Here is a 13,685-nt window from a genome sequence, read left to right as displayed (position 1 = left end):
CTGTGATATGTTTTCAAGCCTAGGTTGTTTAAAGTCCAAGATTTTCAAGCAGAGATTGCTTACGGCCATACCAGCCCAAGAACGCCCGGTCTCGTCTGATCTCGGAAGCTAAGAAGGCTTGGGCCTGGTTAGTACTTGGATGGGAGACCTCCTGGGAATACCAGGTGCTGTAAGCTTTAACTGTTGAAAAACTTTTTAAAATGAAGTTTTTTTGCATCGCTTTGTTAGTTTTTTTCTAAAGTAAGTTAAGAGGTATTTTCACTCTGTGATATGTTTTCAAGCCTAGGTTGTTTAAAGTCCAAGATTTTCAAGCAGAGATTGCTTACGGCCATACCAGCCCAAGAACGCCCGGTCTCGTCTGATCTCGGAAGCTAAGAAGGCTTGGGCCTGGTTAGTACTTGGATGGGAGACCTCCTGGGAATACCAGGTGCTGTAAGCTTTAACTGTTGAAAAACTTTTTAAAATGAAGTTTTTTTGCATCGCTTTGTTAGTTTTTTTCTAAAGTAAGTTAAGAGGTATTTTCACTCTGTGATATGTTTTCAAGCCTAGGTTGTTTAAAGTCCAAGATTTTCAAGCAGAGATTGCTTACGGCCATACCAGCCCAAGAACGCCCGGTCTCGTCTGATCTCGGAAGCTAAGAAGGCTTGGGCCTGGTTAGTACTTGGATGGGAGACCTCCTGGGAATACCAGGTGCTGTAAGCTTTAACTGTTGAAAAACTTTTTAAAATGAAGTTTTTTTGCATCGCTTTGTTAGTTTTTTTCTAAAGTAAGTTAAGAGGTATTTTCACTCTGTGATATGTTTTCAAGCCTAGGTTGTTTAAAGTCCAAGATTTTCAAGCAGAGATTGCTTACGGCCATACCAGCCCAAGAACGCCCGGTCTCGTCTGATCTCGGAAGCTAAGAAGGCTTGGGCCTGGTTAGTACTTGGATGGGAGACCTCCTGGGAATACCAGGTGCTGTAAGCTTTAACTGTTGAAAAACTTTTTAAAATGAAGTTTTTTTGTATCGCTTTGTTAGTTTTTTTCTAAAGTAAGTTAAGAGGTATTTTCACTCTGTGATATGTTTTCAAGCCTAGGTTGTTTAAAGTCCAAGATTTTCAAGCAGAGATTGCTTACGGCCATACCAGCCCAAGAACGCCCGGTCTCGTCTGATCTCGGAAGCTAAGAAGGCTTGGGCCTGGTTAGTACTTGGATGGGAGACCTCCTGGGAATACCAGGTGCTGTAAGCTTTAACTGTTGAAAAACTTTTTAAAATGAAGTTTTTTTGCATCGCTTTGTTAGTTTTTTTCTAAAGTAAGTTAAGAGGTATTTTCACTCTGTGATATGTTTTCAAGCCTAGGTTGTTTAAAGTCCAAGATTTTCAAGCAGAGATTGCTTACGGCCATACCAGCCCAAGAACGCCCGGTCTCGTCTGATCTCGGAAGCTAAGAAGGCTTGGGCCTGGTTAGTACTTGGATGGGAGACCTCCTGGGAATACCAGGTGCTGTAAGCTTTAACTGTTGAAAAACTTTTTAAAATGAAGTTTTTTTGCATCGCTTTGTTAGTTTTTTTCTAAAGTAAGTTAAGAGGTATTTTCACTCTGTGATATGTTTTCAAGCCTAGGTTGTTTAAAGTCCAAGATTTTCAAGCAGAGATTGCTTACGGCCATACCAGCCCAAGAACGCCCGGTCTCGTCTGATCTCGGAAGCTAAGAAGGCTTGGGCCTGGTTAGTACTTGGATGGGAGACCTCCTGGGAATACCAGGTGCTGTAAGCTTTAACTGTTGAAAAACTTTTTAAAATGAAGTTTTTTTGCATCGCTTTGTTAGTTTTTTTCTAAAGTAAGTTAAGAGTTATTTTCACTCTGTGATATGTTTTCAAGCCTAGGTTGTTTAAAGTCCAAGATTTTCAAGCAGAGATTGCTTACGGCCATACCAGCCCAAGAACGCCCGGTCTCGTCTGATCTCGGAAGCTAAGAAGGCTTGGGCCTGGTTAGTACTTGGATGGGAGACCTCCTGGGAATACCAGGTGCTGTAAGCTTTAACTGTTGAAAAACTTTTTAAAATGAAGTTTTTTTGCATCGCTTTGTTAGTTTTTTTCTAAAGTAAGTTAAGAGGTATTTTCACTCTGTGATATGTTTTCAAGCCTAGGTTGTTTAAAGTCCAAGATTTTCAAGCAGAGATTGCTTACGGCCATACCAGCCCAAGAACGCCCGGTCTCGTCTGATCTCGGAAGCTAAGAAGGCTTGGGCCTGGTTAGTACTTGGATGGGAGACCTCCTGGGAATACCAGGTGCTGTAAGCTTTAACTGTTGAAAAACTTTTTAAAATGAAGTTTTTTTGCATCGCTTTGTTAGTTTTTTTCTAAAGTAAGTTAAGAGGTATTTTCACTCTGTGATATGTTTTCAAGCCTAGGTTGTTTAAAGTCCAAGATTTTCAAGCAGAGATTGCTTACGGCCATACCAGCCCAAGAACGCCCGGTCTCGTCTGATCTCGGAAGCTAAGAAGGCTTGGGCCTGGTTAGTACTTGGATGGGAGACCTCCTGGGAATACCAGGTGCTGTAAGCTTTAACTGTTGAAAAACTTTTTAAAATGAAGTTTTTTTGCATCGCTTTGTTAGTTTTTTTCTAAAGTAAGTTAAGAGGTATTTTCACTCTGTGATATGTTTTCAAGCCTAGGTTGTTTAAAGTCCAAGATTTTCAAGCAGAGATTGCTTACGGCCATACCAGCCCAAGAACGCCCGGTCTCGTCTGATCTCGGAAGCTAAGAAGGCTTGGGCCTGGTTAGTACTTGGATGGGAGACCTCCTGGGAATACCAGGTGCTGTAAGCTTTAACTGTTGAAAAACTTTTTAAAATGAAGTTTTTTTGCATCGCTTTGTTAGTTTTTTTCTAAAGTAAGTTAAGAGGTATTTTCACTCTGTGATATGTTTTCAAGCCTAGGTTGTTTAAAGTCCAAGATTTTCAAGCAGAGATTGCTTACGGCCATACCAGCCCAAGAACGCCCGGTCTCGTCTGATCTCGGAAGCTAAGAAGGCTTGGGCCTGGTTAGTACTTGGATGGGAGACCTCCTGGGAATACCAGGTGCTGTAAGCTTTAACTGTTGAAAAACTTTTTAAAATGAAGTTTTTTTGCATCGCTTTGTTAGTTTTTTTCTAAAGTAAGTTAAGAGGTATTTTCACTCTGTGATATGTTTTCAAGCCTAGGTTGTTTAAAGTCCAAGATTTTCAAGCAGAGATTGCTTACGGCCATACCAGCCCAAGAACGCCCGGTCTCGTCTGATCTCGGAAGCTAAGAAGGCTTGGGCCTGGTTAGTACTTGGATGGGAGACCTCCTGGGAATACCAGGTGCTGTAAGCTTTAACTGTTGAAAAACTTTTTAAAATGAAGTTTTTTTGCATCGCTTTGTTAGTTTTTTTCTAAAGTAAGTTAAGAGGTATTTTCACTCTGTGATATGTTTTCAAGCCTAGGTTGTTTAAAGTCCAAGATTTTCAAGCAGAGATTGCTTACGGCCATACCAGCCCAAGAACGCCCGGTCTCGTCTGATCTCGGAAGCTAAGAAGGCTTGGGCCTGGTTAGTACTTGGATGGGAGACCTCCTGGGAATACCAGGTGCTGTAAGCTTTAACTGTTGAAAAACTTTTTAAAATGAAGTTTTTTTGCATCGCTTTGTTAGTTTTTTTCTAAAGTAAGTTAAGAGGTATTTTCACTCTGTGATATGTTTTCAAGCCTAGGTTGTTTAAAGTCCAAGATTTTCAAGCAGAGATTGCTTACGGCCATACCAGCCCAAGAACGCCCGGTCTCGTCTGATCTCGGAAGCTAAGAAGGCTTGGGCCTGGTTAGTACTTGGATGGGAGACCTCCTGGGAATACCAGGTGCTGTAAGCTTTAACTGTTGAAAAACTTTTTAAAATGAAGTTTTTTTGCATCGGTTTGTTAGTTTTTTTCTAAAGTAAGTTAAGAGGTATTTTCACTCTGTGATATGTTTTCAAGCCTAGGTTGTTTAAAGTCCAAGATTTTCAAGCAGAGATTGCTTACGGCCATACCAGCCCAAGAACGCCCGGTCTCGTCTGATCTCGGAAGCTAAGAAGGCTTGGGCCTGGTTAGTACTTGGATGGGAGACCTCCTGGGAATACCAGGTGCTGTAAGCTTTAACTGTTGAAAAACTTTTTAAAATGAAGTTTTTTTGCATCGCTTTGTTAGTTTTTTTCTAAAGTAAGTTAAGAGGTATTTTCACTCTGTGATATGTTTTCAAGCCTAGGTTGTTTAAAGTCCAAGATTTTCAAGCAGAGATTGCTTACGGCCATACCAGCCCAAGAACGCCCGGTCTCGTCTGATCTCGGAAGCTAAGAAGGCTTGGGCCTGGTTAGTACTTGGATGGGAGACCTCCTGGGAATACCAGGTGCTGTAAGCTTTAACTGTTGAAAAACTTTTTAAAATGAAGTTTTTTTGCATCGCTTTGTTAGTTTTTTTCTAAAGTAAGTTAAGAGGTATTTTCACTCTGTGATATGTTTTCAAGCCTAGGTTGTTTAAAGTCCAAGATTTTCAAGCAGAGATTGCTTACGGCCATACCAGCCCAAGAACGCCCGGTCTCGTCTGATCTCGGAAGCTAAGAAGGCTTGGGCCTGGTTAGTACTTGGATGGGAGACCTCCTGGGAATACCAGGTGCTGTAAGCTTTAACTGTTGAAAAACTTTTTAAAATGAAGTTTTTTTGCATCGCTTTGTTAGTTTTTTTCTAAAGTAAGTTAAGAGGTATTTTCACTCTGTGATATGTTTTCAAGCCTAGGTTGTTTAAAGTCCAAGATTTTCAAGCAGAGATTGCTTACGGCCATACCAGCCCAAGAACGCCCGGTCTCGTCTGATCTCGGAAGCTAAGAAGGCTTGGGCCTGGTTAGTACTTGGATGGGAGACCTCCTGGGAATACCAGGTGCTGTAAGCTTTAACTGTTGAAAAACTTTTTAAAATGAAGTTTTTTTGCATCGCTTTGTTAGTTTTTTTCTAAAGTAAGTTAAGAGGTATTTTCACTCTGTGATATGTTTTCAAGCCTAGGTTGTTTAAAGTCCAAGATTTTCAAGCAGAGATTGCTTACGGCCATACCAGCCCAAGAACGCCCGGTCTCGTCTGATCTCGGAAGCTAAGAAGGCTTGGGCCTGGTTAGTACTTGGATGGGAGACCTCCTGGGAATACCAGGTGCTGTAAGCTTTAACTGTTGAAAAACTTTTTAAAATGAAGTTTTTTTGCATCGCTTTGTTAGTTTTTTTCTAAAGTAAGTTAAGAGGTATTTTCACTCTGTGATATGTTTTCAAGCCTAGGTTGTTTAAAGTCCAAGATTTTCAAGCAGAGATTGCTTACGGCCATACCAGCCCAAGAACGCCCGGTCTTGTCTGATCTCGGAAGCTAAGAAGGCTTGGGCCTGGTTAGTACTTGGATGGGAGACCTCCTGGGAATACCAGGTGCTGTAAGCTTTAACTGTTGAAAATCTTTTTAAAATTAAGTTTTGTTGCATCGCTTTGTTAGTTTTTTTCTAAAGTAAGTTAAGAGGTATTTTCACTTTGTGATATGTTTTCAAGCCTAGGTTGTTTAAAGTCCAAGATTTTCAAGCAGAGATTGCTTACGGCCATACCAGCCCAAGAACGCCCGGTCTCGTCTGATCTCGGAAGCTAAGAAGGCTTGGGCCTGGTTAGTACTTGGATGGGAGACCTCCTGGGAATACCAGGTGCTGTAAGCTTTAACTGTTGAAAAACTTTTTAAAATGAAGTTTTTTTGCATCGCTTTGTTAGTTTTTTTCTAAAGTAAGTTAAGAGGTATTTTCACTCTGTGATATGTTTTCAAGCCTAGGTTGTTTAAAGTCCAAGATTTTCAAGCAGAGATTGCTTACGGCCATACCAGCCCAAGAACGCCCGGTCTCGTCTGATCTCGGAAGCTAAGAAGGCTTGGGCCTGGTTAGTACTTGGATGGGAGACCTCCTGGGAATACCAGGTGCTGTAAGCTTTAACTGTTGAAAAACTTTTTAAAATGAAGTTTTTTTGCATCGCTTTGTTAGTTTTTTTCTAAAGTAAGTTAAGAGGTATTTTCACTCTGTGATATGTTTTCAAGCCTAGGTTGTTTAAAGTCCAAGATTTTCAAGCAGAGATTGCTTACGGCCATACCAGCCCAAGAACGCCCGGTCTCGTCTGATCTCGGAAGCTAAGAAGGCTTGGGCCTGGTTAGTACTTGGATGGGAGACCTCCTGGGAATACCAGGTGCTGTAAGCTTTAACTGTTGAAAAACTTTTTAAAATGAAGTTTTTTTGCATCGCTTTGTTAGTTTTTTTCTAAAGTAAGTTAAGAGGTATTTTCACTCTGTGATATGTTTTCAAGCCTAGGTTGTTTAAAGTCCAAGATTTTCAAGCAGAGATTGCTTACGGCCATACCAGCCCAAGAACGCCCGGTCTCGTCTGATCTCGGAAGCTAAGAAGGCTTGGGCCTGGTTAGTACTTGGATGGGAGACCTCCTGGGAATACCAGGTTCTGTAAGCTTTAACTGTTGAAAAACTTTTTAAAATGAAGTTTTTTTGCATCGCTTTGTTAGTTTTTTTCTAAAGTAAGTTAAGAGGTATTTTCACTCTGTGATATGTTTTCAAGCCTAGGTTGTTTAAAGTCCAAGATTTTCAAGCAGAGATTGCTTACGGCCATACCAGCCCAAGAACGCCCGGTCTCGTCTGATCTCGGAAGCTAAGAAGGCTTGGGCCTGGTTAGTACTTGGATGGGAGACCTCCTGGGAATACCAGGTGCTGTAAGCTTTAACTGTTGAAAAACTTTTTAAAATGAAGTTTTTTTGCATCGCTTTGTTAGTTTTTTTCTAAAGTAAGTTAAGAGGTATTTTCACTCTGTGATATGTTTTCAAGCCTAGGTTGTTTAAAGTCCAAGATTTTCAAGCAGAGATTGCTTACGGCCATACCAGCCCAAGAACGCCCGGTCTCGTCTGATCTCGGAAGCTAAGAAGGCTTGGGCCTGGTTAGTACTTGGATGGGAGACCTCCTGGGAATACCAGGTGCTGTAAGCTTTAACTGTTGAAAAACTTTTTAAAATGAAGTTTTTTTGCATCGCTTTGTTAGTTTTTTTCTAAAGTAAGTTAAGAGGTATTTTCACTCTGTGATATGTTTTCAAGCCTAGGTTGTTTAAAGTCCAAGATTTTCAAGCAGAGATTGCTTACGGCCATACCAGCCCAAGAACGCCCGGTCTCGTCTGATCTCGGAAGCTAAGAAGGCTTGGGCCTGGTTAGTACTTGGATGGGAGACCTCCTGGGAATACCAGGTGCTGTAAGCTTTAACTGTTGAAAAACTTTTTAAAATGAAGTTTTTTTGCATCGCTTTGTTAGTTTTTTTTTAAAGTAAGTTAAGAGGTATTTTCACTCTGTGATATGTTTTCAAGCCTAGGTTGTTTAAAGTCCAAGATTTTCAAGCAGAGATTGCTTACGGCCATACCAGCCCAAGAACGCCCGGTCTCGTCTGATCTCGGAAGCTAAGAAGGCTTGGGCCTGGTTAGTACTTGGATGGGAGACCTCCTGGGAATACCAGGTGCTGTAAGCTTTAACTGTTGAAAAACTTTTTAAAATGAAGTTTTTTTGCATCGCTTTGTTAGTTTTTTTCTAAAGTAAGTTAAGAGGTATTTTCACTCTGTGATATGTTTTCAAGCCTAGGTTGTTTAAAGTCCAAGATTTTCAAGCAGAGATTGCTTACGGCCATACCAGCCCAAGAACGCCCGGTCTCGTCTGATCTCGGAAGCTAAGAAGGCTTGGGCCTGGTTAGTACTTGGATGGGAGACCTCCTGGGAATACCAGGTGCTGTAAGCTTTAACTGTTGAAAAACTTTTTAAAATGAAGTTTTTTTGCATCGCTTTGTTAGTTTTTTTCTAAAGTAAGTTAAGAGGTATTTTCACTCTGTGATATGTTTTCAAGCCTAGGTTGTTTAAAGTCCAAGATTTTCAAGCAGAGATTGCTTACGGCCATACCAGCCCAAGAACGCCCGGTCTCGTCTGATCTCGGAAGCTAAGAAGGCTTGGGCCTGGTTAGTACTTGGATGGGAGACCTCCTGGGAATACCAGGTGCTGTAAGCTTTAACTGTTGAAAAACTTTTTAAAATGAAGTTTTTTTGCATCGCTTTGTTAGTTTTTTTCTAAAGTAAGTTAAGAGGTATTTTCACTCTGTGATATGTTTTCAAGCCTAGGTTGTTTAAAGTCCAAGATTTTCAAGCAGAGATTGCTTACGGCCATACCAGCCCAAGAACGCCCGGTCTCGTCTGATCTCGGAAGCTAAGAAGGCTTGGGCCTGGTTAGTACTTGGATGGGAGACCTCCTGGGAATACCAGGTGCTGTAAGCTTTAACTGTTGAAAAACTTTTTAAAATGAAGTTTTTTTGCATCGCTTTGTTAGTTTTTTTCTAAAGTAAGTTAAGAGGTATTTTCACTCTGTGATATGTTTTCAAGCCTAGGTTGTTTAAAGTCCAAGATTTTCAAGCAGAGATTGCTTACGGCCATACCAGCCCAAGAACGCCCGGTCTCGTCTGATCTCGGAAGCTAAGAAGGCTTGGGCCTGGTTAGTACTTGGATGGGAGACCTCCTGGGAATACCAGGTGCTGTAAGCTTTAACTGTTGAAAAACTTTTTAAAATGAAGTTTTTTTGCATCGCTTTGTTAGTTTTTTTCTAAAGTAAGTTAAGAGGTATTTTCACTCTGTGATATGTTTTCAAGCCTAGGTTGTTTAAAGTCCAAGATTTTCAAGCAGAGATTGCTTACGGCCATACCAGCCCAAGAACGCCCGGTCTCGTCTGATCTCGGAAGCTAAGAAGGCTTGGGCCTGGTTAGTACTTGGATGGGAGACCTCCTGGGAATACCAGGTGCTGTAAGCTTTAACTGTTGAAAAACTTTTTAAAATGAAGTTTTTTTGCATCGCTTTGTTAGTTTTTTTCTAAAGTAAGTTAAGAGGTATTTTCACTCTGTGATATGTTTTCAAGCCTAGGTTGTTTAAAGTCCAAGATTTTCAAGCAGAGATTGCTTACGGCCATACCAGCCCAAGAACGCCCGGTCTCGTCTGATCTCGGAAGCTAAGAAGGCTTGGGCCTGGTTAGTACTTGGATGGGAGACCTCCTGGGAATACCAGGTTCTGTAAGCTTTAACTGTTGAAAAACTTTTTAAAATGAAGTTTTTTTGCATCGCTTTGTTAGTTTTTTTCTAAAGTAAGTTAAGAGGTATTTTCACTCTGTGATATGTTTTCAAGCCTAGGTTGTTTAAAGTCCAAGATTTTCAAGCAGAGATTGCTTACGGCCATACCAGCCCAAGAACGCCCGGTCTCGTCTGATCTCGGAAGCTAAGAAGGCTTGGGCCTGGTTAGTACTTGGATGGGAGACCTCCTGGGAATACCAGGTGCTGTAAGCTTTAACTGTTGAAAAACTTTTTAAAATGAAGTTTTTTTGCATTGCTTTGTTAGTTTTTTTGTAAAGTAAGTTAAGAGGTATTTTCACTCTGTGCTATGTTTTCAAGCCTAGGTTGTTTAAAGTCCAAGATTTTCAAGCAGAGATTGCTTACGGCCATACCAGCCCAAGAACGCCCGGTCTTGTCTGATCTCGGAAGCTAAGAAGGCTTATGGGTGGTAGTAGCCTAGTGGGTAACACACTCGCCTGTGAACTCGAAGACCCGGGTTCGAATCCCACTTACTGCCATTGTGTCCCTGAGCAAGACACTTAACCCTAAGTTGCTCCAGGGGGACTGTCCCTGTATCTAATGATTGTAAGTCGCTCTGGATAAGGGCGTCTGATAAATGCTGTAAAAGCTTAGGCCGGGTTAGTACCTGCATGGGAGACCTCCTGGGAATACCAGGTTCTGTAAGCTTTAACTGTTGAAAAACTTTTTAAAATGAAGTTTTTTTGCATCGCTTTGTTAGTTTTTTTCTAAAGTAAGTTAAGAGGTATTTTCACTCTGTGATATGTTTTCAAGCCTAAGGTTGTTTAAAGTCCAAGATTTTCAAGCAGAGATTGCTTACGGCCATACCAGCCCAAGAACGCCCGGTCTCGTCTGATCTCGGAAGCTAAGAAGGCTTGGGCCTGGTTAGTACCTGGATGGGAGACCTCATGGGAATACCAGGTGCTTTTGTGGTGGAAATTCTGCCGTCTGGGGAGCTGCAATAAAGGAAGTCAACTGAATTGATAATCCAAGTTTATTTTACCGTGCAAGGGGGGACCCACAAGAGAACATCCCCCCTTCTTGATTACAGTTCATAAGCATTTATACATCTGGGGTGTACCACGTCGAAAAGCAGGCTCGCACCACTTTGGACAGTGGCGCCCATCAACGTCACAGAACCTTTCTTTTATCAGTTTATGTCTAGTTTTTGTGTCAAGCTTTTGCATCAACAAGGTCAGACCTAAGATACGCAGTTGTTGTCTTCTAACTGTTCCATGACTAAAGGTGAAACACGTGGAGTGTTCGGGCCTACTAAATTTTCCTTCCACACTCCACACTTTTTTTTTTTTTTTTTTTTGATCTCTACTATAGGCACAAAAATGTATATGATGTGTACGCAAGGTGAGGAGTACATAATTACATAATAACACAAAATTCAAAGAATAAAAAATGATTATAAAAATGATTAAAAAGTATGCAGCAAATTAATGCTAAATTAAAAAGTAACGTAATATACAACCAGAAACATCAAAGTATACCACTCCATCAAGGGTTTAAGGTAACTCATCACAGGCAGTTGTATTGAAATAAAAATATAAACTCAAAACTAAATAATTAAAAAAACAAACTATTTAAAATGAAAATCAACAAGTATATCAATCAATATATAGTGTATTATGTGTCTGCATCTGTCTCATCCGAGGAGGAGCTTGATTCAAAGCATGATTGACCACTATGAACAAGAGTTATATAATTTTTTCTAGGGGTCTAATAACATATCAACAGCAATGTGGTTCTGGAAGGCCATAAGTGAGGTGGCTTTAAATTGTCCATGTACAGCCTCAAATCCATCTCTAGTGAAGTTTGATAAGCGCTGCACCTTGTAATGAATGTCAAAATAAAAATTTATTCAAAGCCTGCAGCTATTTGATTAACTAATATGTATTCGTCGGGCACACCTCTGGGAATACCTATGGTATCAATGTAAGTTGTATCAGGGGAATCAAAAGAAAACAATGATCTCCTAGCTAAACGGGAGTGAACATTGGAAAAAGAAATCCCAAAAAGAGCAAAAAGGATCAAGGTTATCTTGAGTCATAAGTTGGATAAGACAGGTAATTCAGTTCGGCTGGAGTGGGGACAATCTTCAACAATGGGCGAGGTCCTAGTTTCACCAGTAGCATCTGCAAGTAACAACCAGTTATTCCTGTGGCCAAGTTTTTTTTTTTTTTTTAAACTCTCAAAACAGACCAAATATCAAATTATTTTTCCCTTTAAAAACCATTTGGTGTAAAAACTTAAGACCGATTTAGAAAACCATCTGCCGTTTCCCCAAAATGTTTAACTGTCACCTAAAAATAATGGAAAAGAACAAGTCTGCATAGATTCTGCAGGCAATTGGTGATAATATGGTCAAATGCATGTTGCAAGCTTAGACGATTGTCAAGACAAATCTGTTTCTTATTGCTCAGATCTTTGATGTTTCTTCTTGTTGACTTTACCGGACGATGGTAGCGATGGTAAATCAGTGTTTATTCAGCCCCGCCCTGCTCAGCCTCGGGAGTGGACGTTTTCTCAGCGGATGTTTCGGCTGCCTTGCTCTCTTTGCCATCCTGAGGTTCGGTGGTCTGGGCGGTAGTTGATGTTGCATCTGTATCGCTGCTGGTGGGGCTCCTGGTTCTCTTTGTCTTCCTCGCCTTCCCTCACCAGTCTGGGACGTGGGGGACTCCTTGGTCTGAAGCCTCTGTAGTAGTTCTGCCTCATTGGTTTGCTCTGGTCTGGACCACCCTGGTTGTCACTTCCTTCAGTTCCTTCTGTCATTTCCTTTCGTGGTGCGCTGGTATATGGGGGGCGGCTGCCATAGCGTCGGCGGACAAAGTACGGTGGATAGCGCCGCCTGCCAGGGAACAAAGTTCTGCGTTGTTGTGGCTGTGCGACCCCCTCAGGAACAATTTCCTGGCTCTCTCTCTTCTTCCGCCCCTCGCTCTGGTAGTTATCCTGGTAGTTGCGTGGGGGTCTCCTCCGGCGTGGGTACCGCCTGTAGCGGTTCCGGTCAGCGGCGTATTTGCTGCCCTGGACTGGGACCCCCCCTGGGCCAGTGACATTGGCCGCCTCGGCACCCTTCTCCCCTTCAACGACATCAAACTCCACAGTCTCACCGTCCCCAACACTGCGGAGGTATTTTCTTGGGTTGTTTTTCTTTATGGCAGTCTGGTGTACAAAAACGTCTTCTTTTGTGTCATTCCTGTTGATGAAACCGTAGCCATTGCATACGTTGAACCACTTCACTGTCCCCAGGACCTTTGTTGGAATGTGTGTGAGTGTGTCTGTGTGGGTGTGCATGACCTTGGTTGGAGCCTCCTTCAGGGCTGCAGCCGCGCCTTCGTTTGGAGCTCCGCCCCGCTTCACCAGTCAGGCTGTTTGGGATTGTTCATGATGGGTGTGTTCTCCTCTGTGTCCACGTCTCTCGCCATAGGGAAAACCATGTCCTCTGTTCCATCCTCTTTCTTCATTGGGACATTCTCGTAACCAATGTCCGCTTTGGCCACAGTTGAAGCACACATCCGATTGTTCCTCGCTTCGTGGTCTCCACTGTCCTCTCCATCTTTTGGTGCAATCTCGTGCCCAGTGTCCCCTTTGGTTACACCTGAAGCACACATCCGGTCCGCGATATGAAGTGGAGTTGGCAGCAGCATGCTGCAACAGAGCCAGTTGTGCCCTGTGGGTTGAATCTTTGTTTTTGTTGTCTTCTTTGATCCTCGCTTCCGCCTGTCTGGCCTGGGCGTGGCGCGCATGGCGCAGAACTTCAGCGAGACGCACTGAAGCATCTGCCCACATGATGCAGGAAGTCTTTGTTGCTTCACTGAGGGGGGGGGGGAAGGCCATCAATGAAGGTATTTTTCAGGAGCGCTTCGTACGGTGTCATACCTTGTCCAGGGTAATCATGGGGGCGAGCAAGGCCGCTGTGGTCATCAAACACAACTTGGAGTCGAATCAAAAAATCTTCTGCTGACTCCAAAGGCTGCTGAGCACACGTGCTGACTTTAGAAAGGTCACAGGCAGTAGGAAAGTTACCAGCGATCGCGGTCACAAGTCCTTCAGCCCAGCATCTGTAGTCTGCATCTCCCCGCACTGCACCAATGTCGTTTTGATCAGCATTTGCCCAACCAGGGGTGCAGGGCTGATGATGGGTAGTGAAATGTTCACGTAGCTGACCATACTGCGCAGGGGTCATGTGCCTTAGCAGGACTCGGGCCATTTCGGTGGATGTCGGTGTGAATTCTCTGATGAAATCGCTCACAGCTCTGGACAGGGCCGCACCCCCTCGATCTGCATTTGGGAGATGCTTGGAAGAGTTCAGAAGGTCTTCCGTTGTCCATGGTCTGTAAACAAATGTAGGCCCCCCTGTCCCAGCGACCTGAATCATGGGGAGAGTTGCAGTTGAGGGTCCTGATGGTTCAGAAGATGTGGTGGCAGACCGGGTCTTGGGTGGAGAATATGGGGCGGCTGCTCTGGTGGTGTTTTTTTTCTCAGAAGTTGAAGCAGTGACGCCATCATGC

The 13,685-nt window shown here is 42.7% G+C and overlaps 36 non-coding genes and 2 pseudogenes across 36 annotated transcripts; 37 read left to right on the top strand and 1 right to left on the bottom strand.

The window, feature by feature from the left end:
* Positions 1-57: 57 nt before the first annotated feature.
* LOC114773903 (5S ribosomal RNA) lies at positions 58-176 on the top strand. The gene has a single exon (XR_003744531.1). It is a non-coding gene; the product is annotated as a 5S ribosomal RNA (ribosomal RNA).
* Positions 177-320: 144 nt separating this feature from the next.
* LOC114773902 (5S ribosomal RNA) lies at positions 321-439 on the top strand. Its single transcript, XR_003744530.1, has one exon. It is a non-coding gene; the product is annotated as a 5S ribosomal RNA (ribosomal RNA).
* Positions 440-583: 144 nt separating this feature from the next.
* On the top strand, positions 584-702 carry LOC114773901 (5S ribosomal RNA). The gene has a single exon (XR_003744529.1). It is a non-coding gene; the product is annotated as a 5S ribosomal RNA (ribosomal RNA).
* A 144-nt stretch (positions 703-846) lies between these two features.
* On the top strand, positions 847-965 carry LOC114773900 (5S ribosomal RNA). Its single transcript, XR_003744528.1, has one exon. It is a non-coding gene; the product is annotated as a 5S ribosomal RNA (ribosomal RNA).
* Positions 966-1,109: 144 nt separating this feature from the next.
* LOC114773899 (5S ribosomal RNA) lies at positions 1,110-1,228 on the top strand. Its single transcript, XR_003744527.1, has one exon. It is a non-coding gene; the product is annotated as a 5S ribosomal RNA (ribosomal RNA).
* A 144-nt stretch (positions 1,229-1,372) lies between these two features.
* Positions 1,373-1,491, top strand: LOC114773898 (5S ribosomal RNA). The gene has a single exon (XR_003744526.1). It is a non-coding gene; the product is annotated as a 5S ribosomal RNA (ribosomal RNA).
* A 144-nt stretch (positions 1,492-1,635) lies between these two features.
* LOC114773895 (5S ribosomal RNA) lies at positions 1,636-1,754 on the top strand. Its single transcript, XR_003744524.1, has one exon. It is a non-coding gene; the product is annotated as a 5S ribosomal RNA (ribosomal RNA).
* A 144-nt stretch (positions 1,755-1,898) lies between these two features.
* LOC114773894 (5S ribosomal RNA) lies at positions 1,899-2,017 on the top strand. Its single transcript, XR_003744523.1, has one exon. It is a non-coding gene; the product is annotated as a 5S ribosomal RNA (ribosomal RNA).
* Positions 2,018-2,161: 144 nt separating this feature from the next.
* Positions 2,162-2,280, top strand: LOC114773893 (5S ribosomal RNA). Its single transcript, XR_003744522.1, has one exon. It is a non-coding gene; the product is annotated as a 5S ribosomal RNA (ribosomal RNA).
* A 144-nt stretch (positions 2,281-2,424) lies between these two features.
* Positions 2,425-2,543, top strand: LOC114773892 (5S ribosomal RNA). Its single transcript, XR_003744521.1, has one exon. It is a non-coding gene; the product is annotated as a 5S ribosomal RNA (ribosomal RNA).
* A 144-nt stretch (positions 2,544-2,687) lies between these two features.
* Positions 2,688-2,806, top strand: LOC114773891 (5S ribosomal RNA). Its single transcript, XR_003744520.1, has one exon. It is a non-coding gene; the product is annotated as a 5S ribosomal RNA (ribosomal RNA).
* A 144-nt stretch (positions 2,807-2,950) lies between these two features.
* Positions 2,951-3,069, top strand: LOC114773890 (5S ribosomal RNA). The gene has a single exon (XR_003744519.1). It is a non-coding gene; the product is annotated as a 5S ribosomal RNA (ribosomal RNA).
* A 144-nt stretch (positions 3,070-3,213) lies between these two features.
* On the top strand, positions 3,214-3,332 carry LOC114773889 (5S ribosomal RNA). Its single transcript, XR_003744518.1, has one exon. It is a non-coding gene; the product is annotated as a 5S ribosomal RNA (ribosomal RNA).
* A 144-nt stretch (positions 3,333-3,476) lies between these two features.
* On the top strand, positions 3,477-3,595 carry LOC114773888 (5S ribosomal RNA). The gene has a single exon (XR_003744517.1). It is a non-coding gene; the product is annotated as a 5S ribosomal RNA (ribosomal RNA).
* Positions 3,596-3,739: 144 nt separating this feature from the next.
* Positions 3,740-3,858, top strand: LOC114773887 (5S ribosomal RNA). Its single transcript, XR_003744516.1, has one exon. It is a non-coding gene; the product is annotated as a 5S ribosomal RNA (ribosomal RNA).
* Positions 3,859-4,002: 144 nt separating this feature from the next.
* Positions 4,003-4,121, top strand: LOC114773886 (5S ribosomal RNA). The gene has a single exon (XR_003744515.1). It is a non-coding gene; the product is annotated as a 5S ribosomal RNA (ribosomal RNA).
* Positions 4,122-4,265: 144 nt separating this feature from the next.
* LOC114773884 (5S ribosomal RNA) lies at positions 4,266-4,384 on the top strand. Its single transcript, XR_003744513.1, has one exon. It is a non-coding gene; the product is annotated as a 5S ribosomal RNA (ribosomal RNA).
* A 144-nt stretch (positions 4,385-4,528) lies between these two features.
* On the top strand, positions 4,529-4,647 carry LOC114773883 (5S ribosomal RNA). Its single transcript, XR_003744512.1, has one exon. It is a non-coding gene; the product is annotated as a 5S ribosomal RNA (ribosomal RNA).
* Positions 4,648-4,791: 144 nt separating this feature from the next.
* Positions 4,792-4,910, top strand: LOC114773882 (5S ribosomal RNA). Its single transcript, XR_003744511.1, has one exon. It is a non-coding gene; the product is annotated as a 5S ribosomal RNA (ribosomal RNA).
* A 144-nt stretch (positions 4,911-5,054) lies between these two features.
* On the top strand, positions 5,055-5,173 carry LOC114773880 (5S ribosomal RNA). The gene has a single exon (XR_003744510.1). It is a non-coding gene; the product is annotated as a 5S ribosomal RNA (ribosomal RNA).
* A 144-nt stretch (positions 5,174-5,317) lies between these two features.
* LOC114774053 (5S ribosomal RNA) lies at positions 5,318-5,436 on the top strand. The gene has a single exon (XR_003744675.1). It is a non-coding gene; the product is annotated as a 5S ribosomal RNA (ribosomal RNA).
* A 144-nt stretch (positions 5,437-5,580) lies between these two features.
* LOC114773879 (5S ribosomal RNA) lies at positions 5,581-5,699 on the top strand. The gene has a single exon (XR_003744509.1). It is a non-coding gene; the product is annotated as a 5S ribosomal RNA (ribosomal RNA).
* A 144-nt stretch (positions 5,700-5,843) lies between these two features.
* LOC114773878 (5S ribosomal RNA) lies at positions 5,844-5,962 on the top strand. Its single transcript, XR_003744508.1, has one exon. It is a non-coding gene; the product is annotated as a 5S ribosomal RNA (ribosomal RNA).
* A 144-nt stretch (positions 5,963-6,106) lies between these two features.
* LOC114773877 (5S ribosomal RNA) lies at positions 6,107-6,225 on the top strand. The gene has a single exon (XR_003744507.1). It is a non-coding gene; the product is annotated as a 5S ribosomal RNA (ribosomal RNA).
* A 144-nt stretch (positions 6,226-6,369) lies between these two features.
* Positions 6,370-6,488, top strand: LOC114774075 (5S ribosomal RNA). The gene has a single exon (XR_003744696.1). It is a non-coding gene; the product is annotated as a 5S ribosomal RNA (ribosomal RNA).
* Positions 6,489-6,632: 144 nt separating this feature from the next.
* Positions 6,633-6,751, top strand: LOC114773876 (5S ribosomal RNA). The gene has a single exon (XR_003744506.1). It is a non-coding gene; the product is annotated as a 5S ribosomal RNA (ribosomal RNA).
* Positions 6,752-6,895: 144 nt separating this feature from the next.
* Positions 6,896-7,014, top strand: LOC114773875 (5S ribosomal RNA). Its single transcript, XR_003744505.1, has one exon. It is a non-coding gene; the product is annotated as a 5S ribosomal RNA (ribosomal RNA).
* Positions 7,015-7,158: 144 nt separating this feature from the next.
* Positions 7,159-7,277, top strand: LOC114773874 (5S ribosomal RNA). The gene has a single exon (XR_003744504.1). It is a non-coding gene; the product is annotated as a 5S ribosomal RNA (ribosomal RNA).
* Positions 7,278-7,421: 144 nt separating this feature from the next.
* LOC114773872 (5S ribosomal RNA) lies at positions 7,422-7,540 on the top strand. Its single transcript, XR_003744502.1, has one exon. It is a non-coding gene; the product is annotated as a 5S ribosomal RNA (ribosomal RNA).
* A 144-nt stretch (positions 7,541-7,684) lies between these two features.
* Positions 7,685-7,803, top strand: LOC114773871 (5S ribosomal RNA). The gene has a single exon (XR_003744501.1). It is a non-coding gene; the product is annotated as a 5S ribosomal RNA (ribosomal RNA).
* A 144-nt stretch (positions 7,804-7,947) lies between these two features.
* Positions 7,948-8,066, top strand: LOC114773870 (5S ribosomal RNA). Its single transcript, XR_003744500.1, has one exon. It is a non-coding gene; the product is annotated as a 5S ribosomal RNA (ribosomal RNA).
* A 144-nt stretch (positions 8,067-8,210) lies between these two features.
* On the top strand, positions 8,211-8,329 carry LOC114773869 (5S ribosomal RNA). Its single transcript, XR_003744499.1, has one exon. It is a non-coding gene; the product is annotated as a 5S ribosomal RNA (ribosomal RNA).
* Positions 8,330-8,473: 144 nt separating this feature from the next.
* On the top strand, positions 8,474-8,592 carry LOC114773868 (5S ribosomal RNA). The gene has a single exon (XR_003744498.1). It is a non-coding gene; the product is annotated as a 5S ribosomal RNA (ribosomal RNA).
* A 144-nt stretch (positions 8,593-8,736) lies between these two features.
* On the top strand, positions 8,737-8,855 carry LOC114773867 (5S ribosomal RNA). Its single transcript, XR_003744497.1, has one exon. It is a non-coding gene; the product is annotated as a 5S ribosomal RNA (ribosomal RNA).
* A 144-nt stretch (positions 8,856-8,999) lies between these two features.
* LOC114774074 (5S ribosomal RNA) lies at positions 9,000-9,118 on the top strand. The gene has a single exon (XR_003744695.1). It is a non-coding gene; the product is annotated as a 5S ribosomal RNA (ribosomal RNA).
* Positions 9,119-9,262: 144 nt separating this feature from the next.
* On the top strand, positions 9,263-9,381 carry LOC114773866 (5S ribosomal RNA). Its single transcript, XR_003744496.1, has one exon. It is a non-coding gene; the product is annotated as a 5S ribosomal RNA (ribosomal RNA).
* A 598-nt stretch (positions 9,382-9,979) lies between these two features.
* On the top strand, positions 9,980-10,098 carry LOC114774119 (uncharacterized; annotated as a pseudogene).
* Positions 10,099-11,642: 1,544 nt separating this feature from the next.
* Positions 11,643-12,483, bottom strand: LOC114773854 (nuclease-sensitive element-binding protein 1 pseudogene; annotated as a pseudogene).
* Positions 12,484-13,685: the final 1,202 nt, after the last annotated feature.

The sequence above is a fragment of the Denticeps clupeoides genome, unplaced genomic scaffold (genome assembly GCF_900700375.1).
Source record: "Denticeps clupeoides unplaced genomic scaffold, fDenClu1.1, whole genome shotgun sequence".
In the NCBI taxonomy this organism is placed as follows: Eukaryota; Metazoa; Chordata; class Actinopteri; order Clupeiformes; family Denticipitidae; genus Denticeps; species Denticeps clupeoides.
This window is presented reverse-complemented; position numbering and strand designations above follow the sequence as displayed.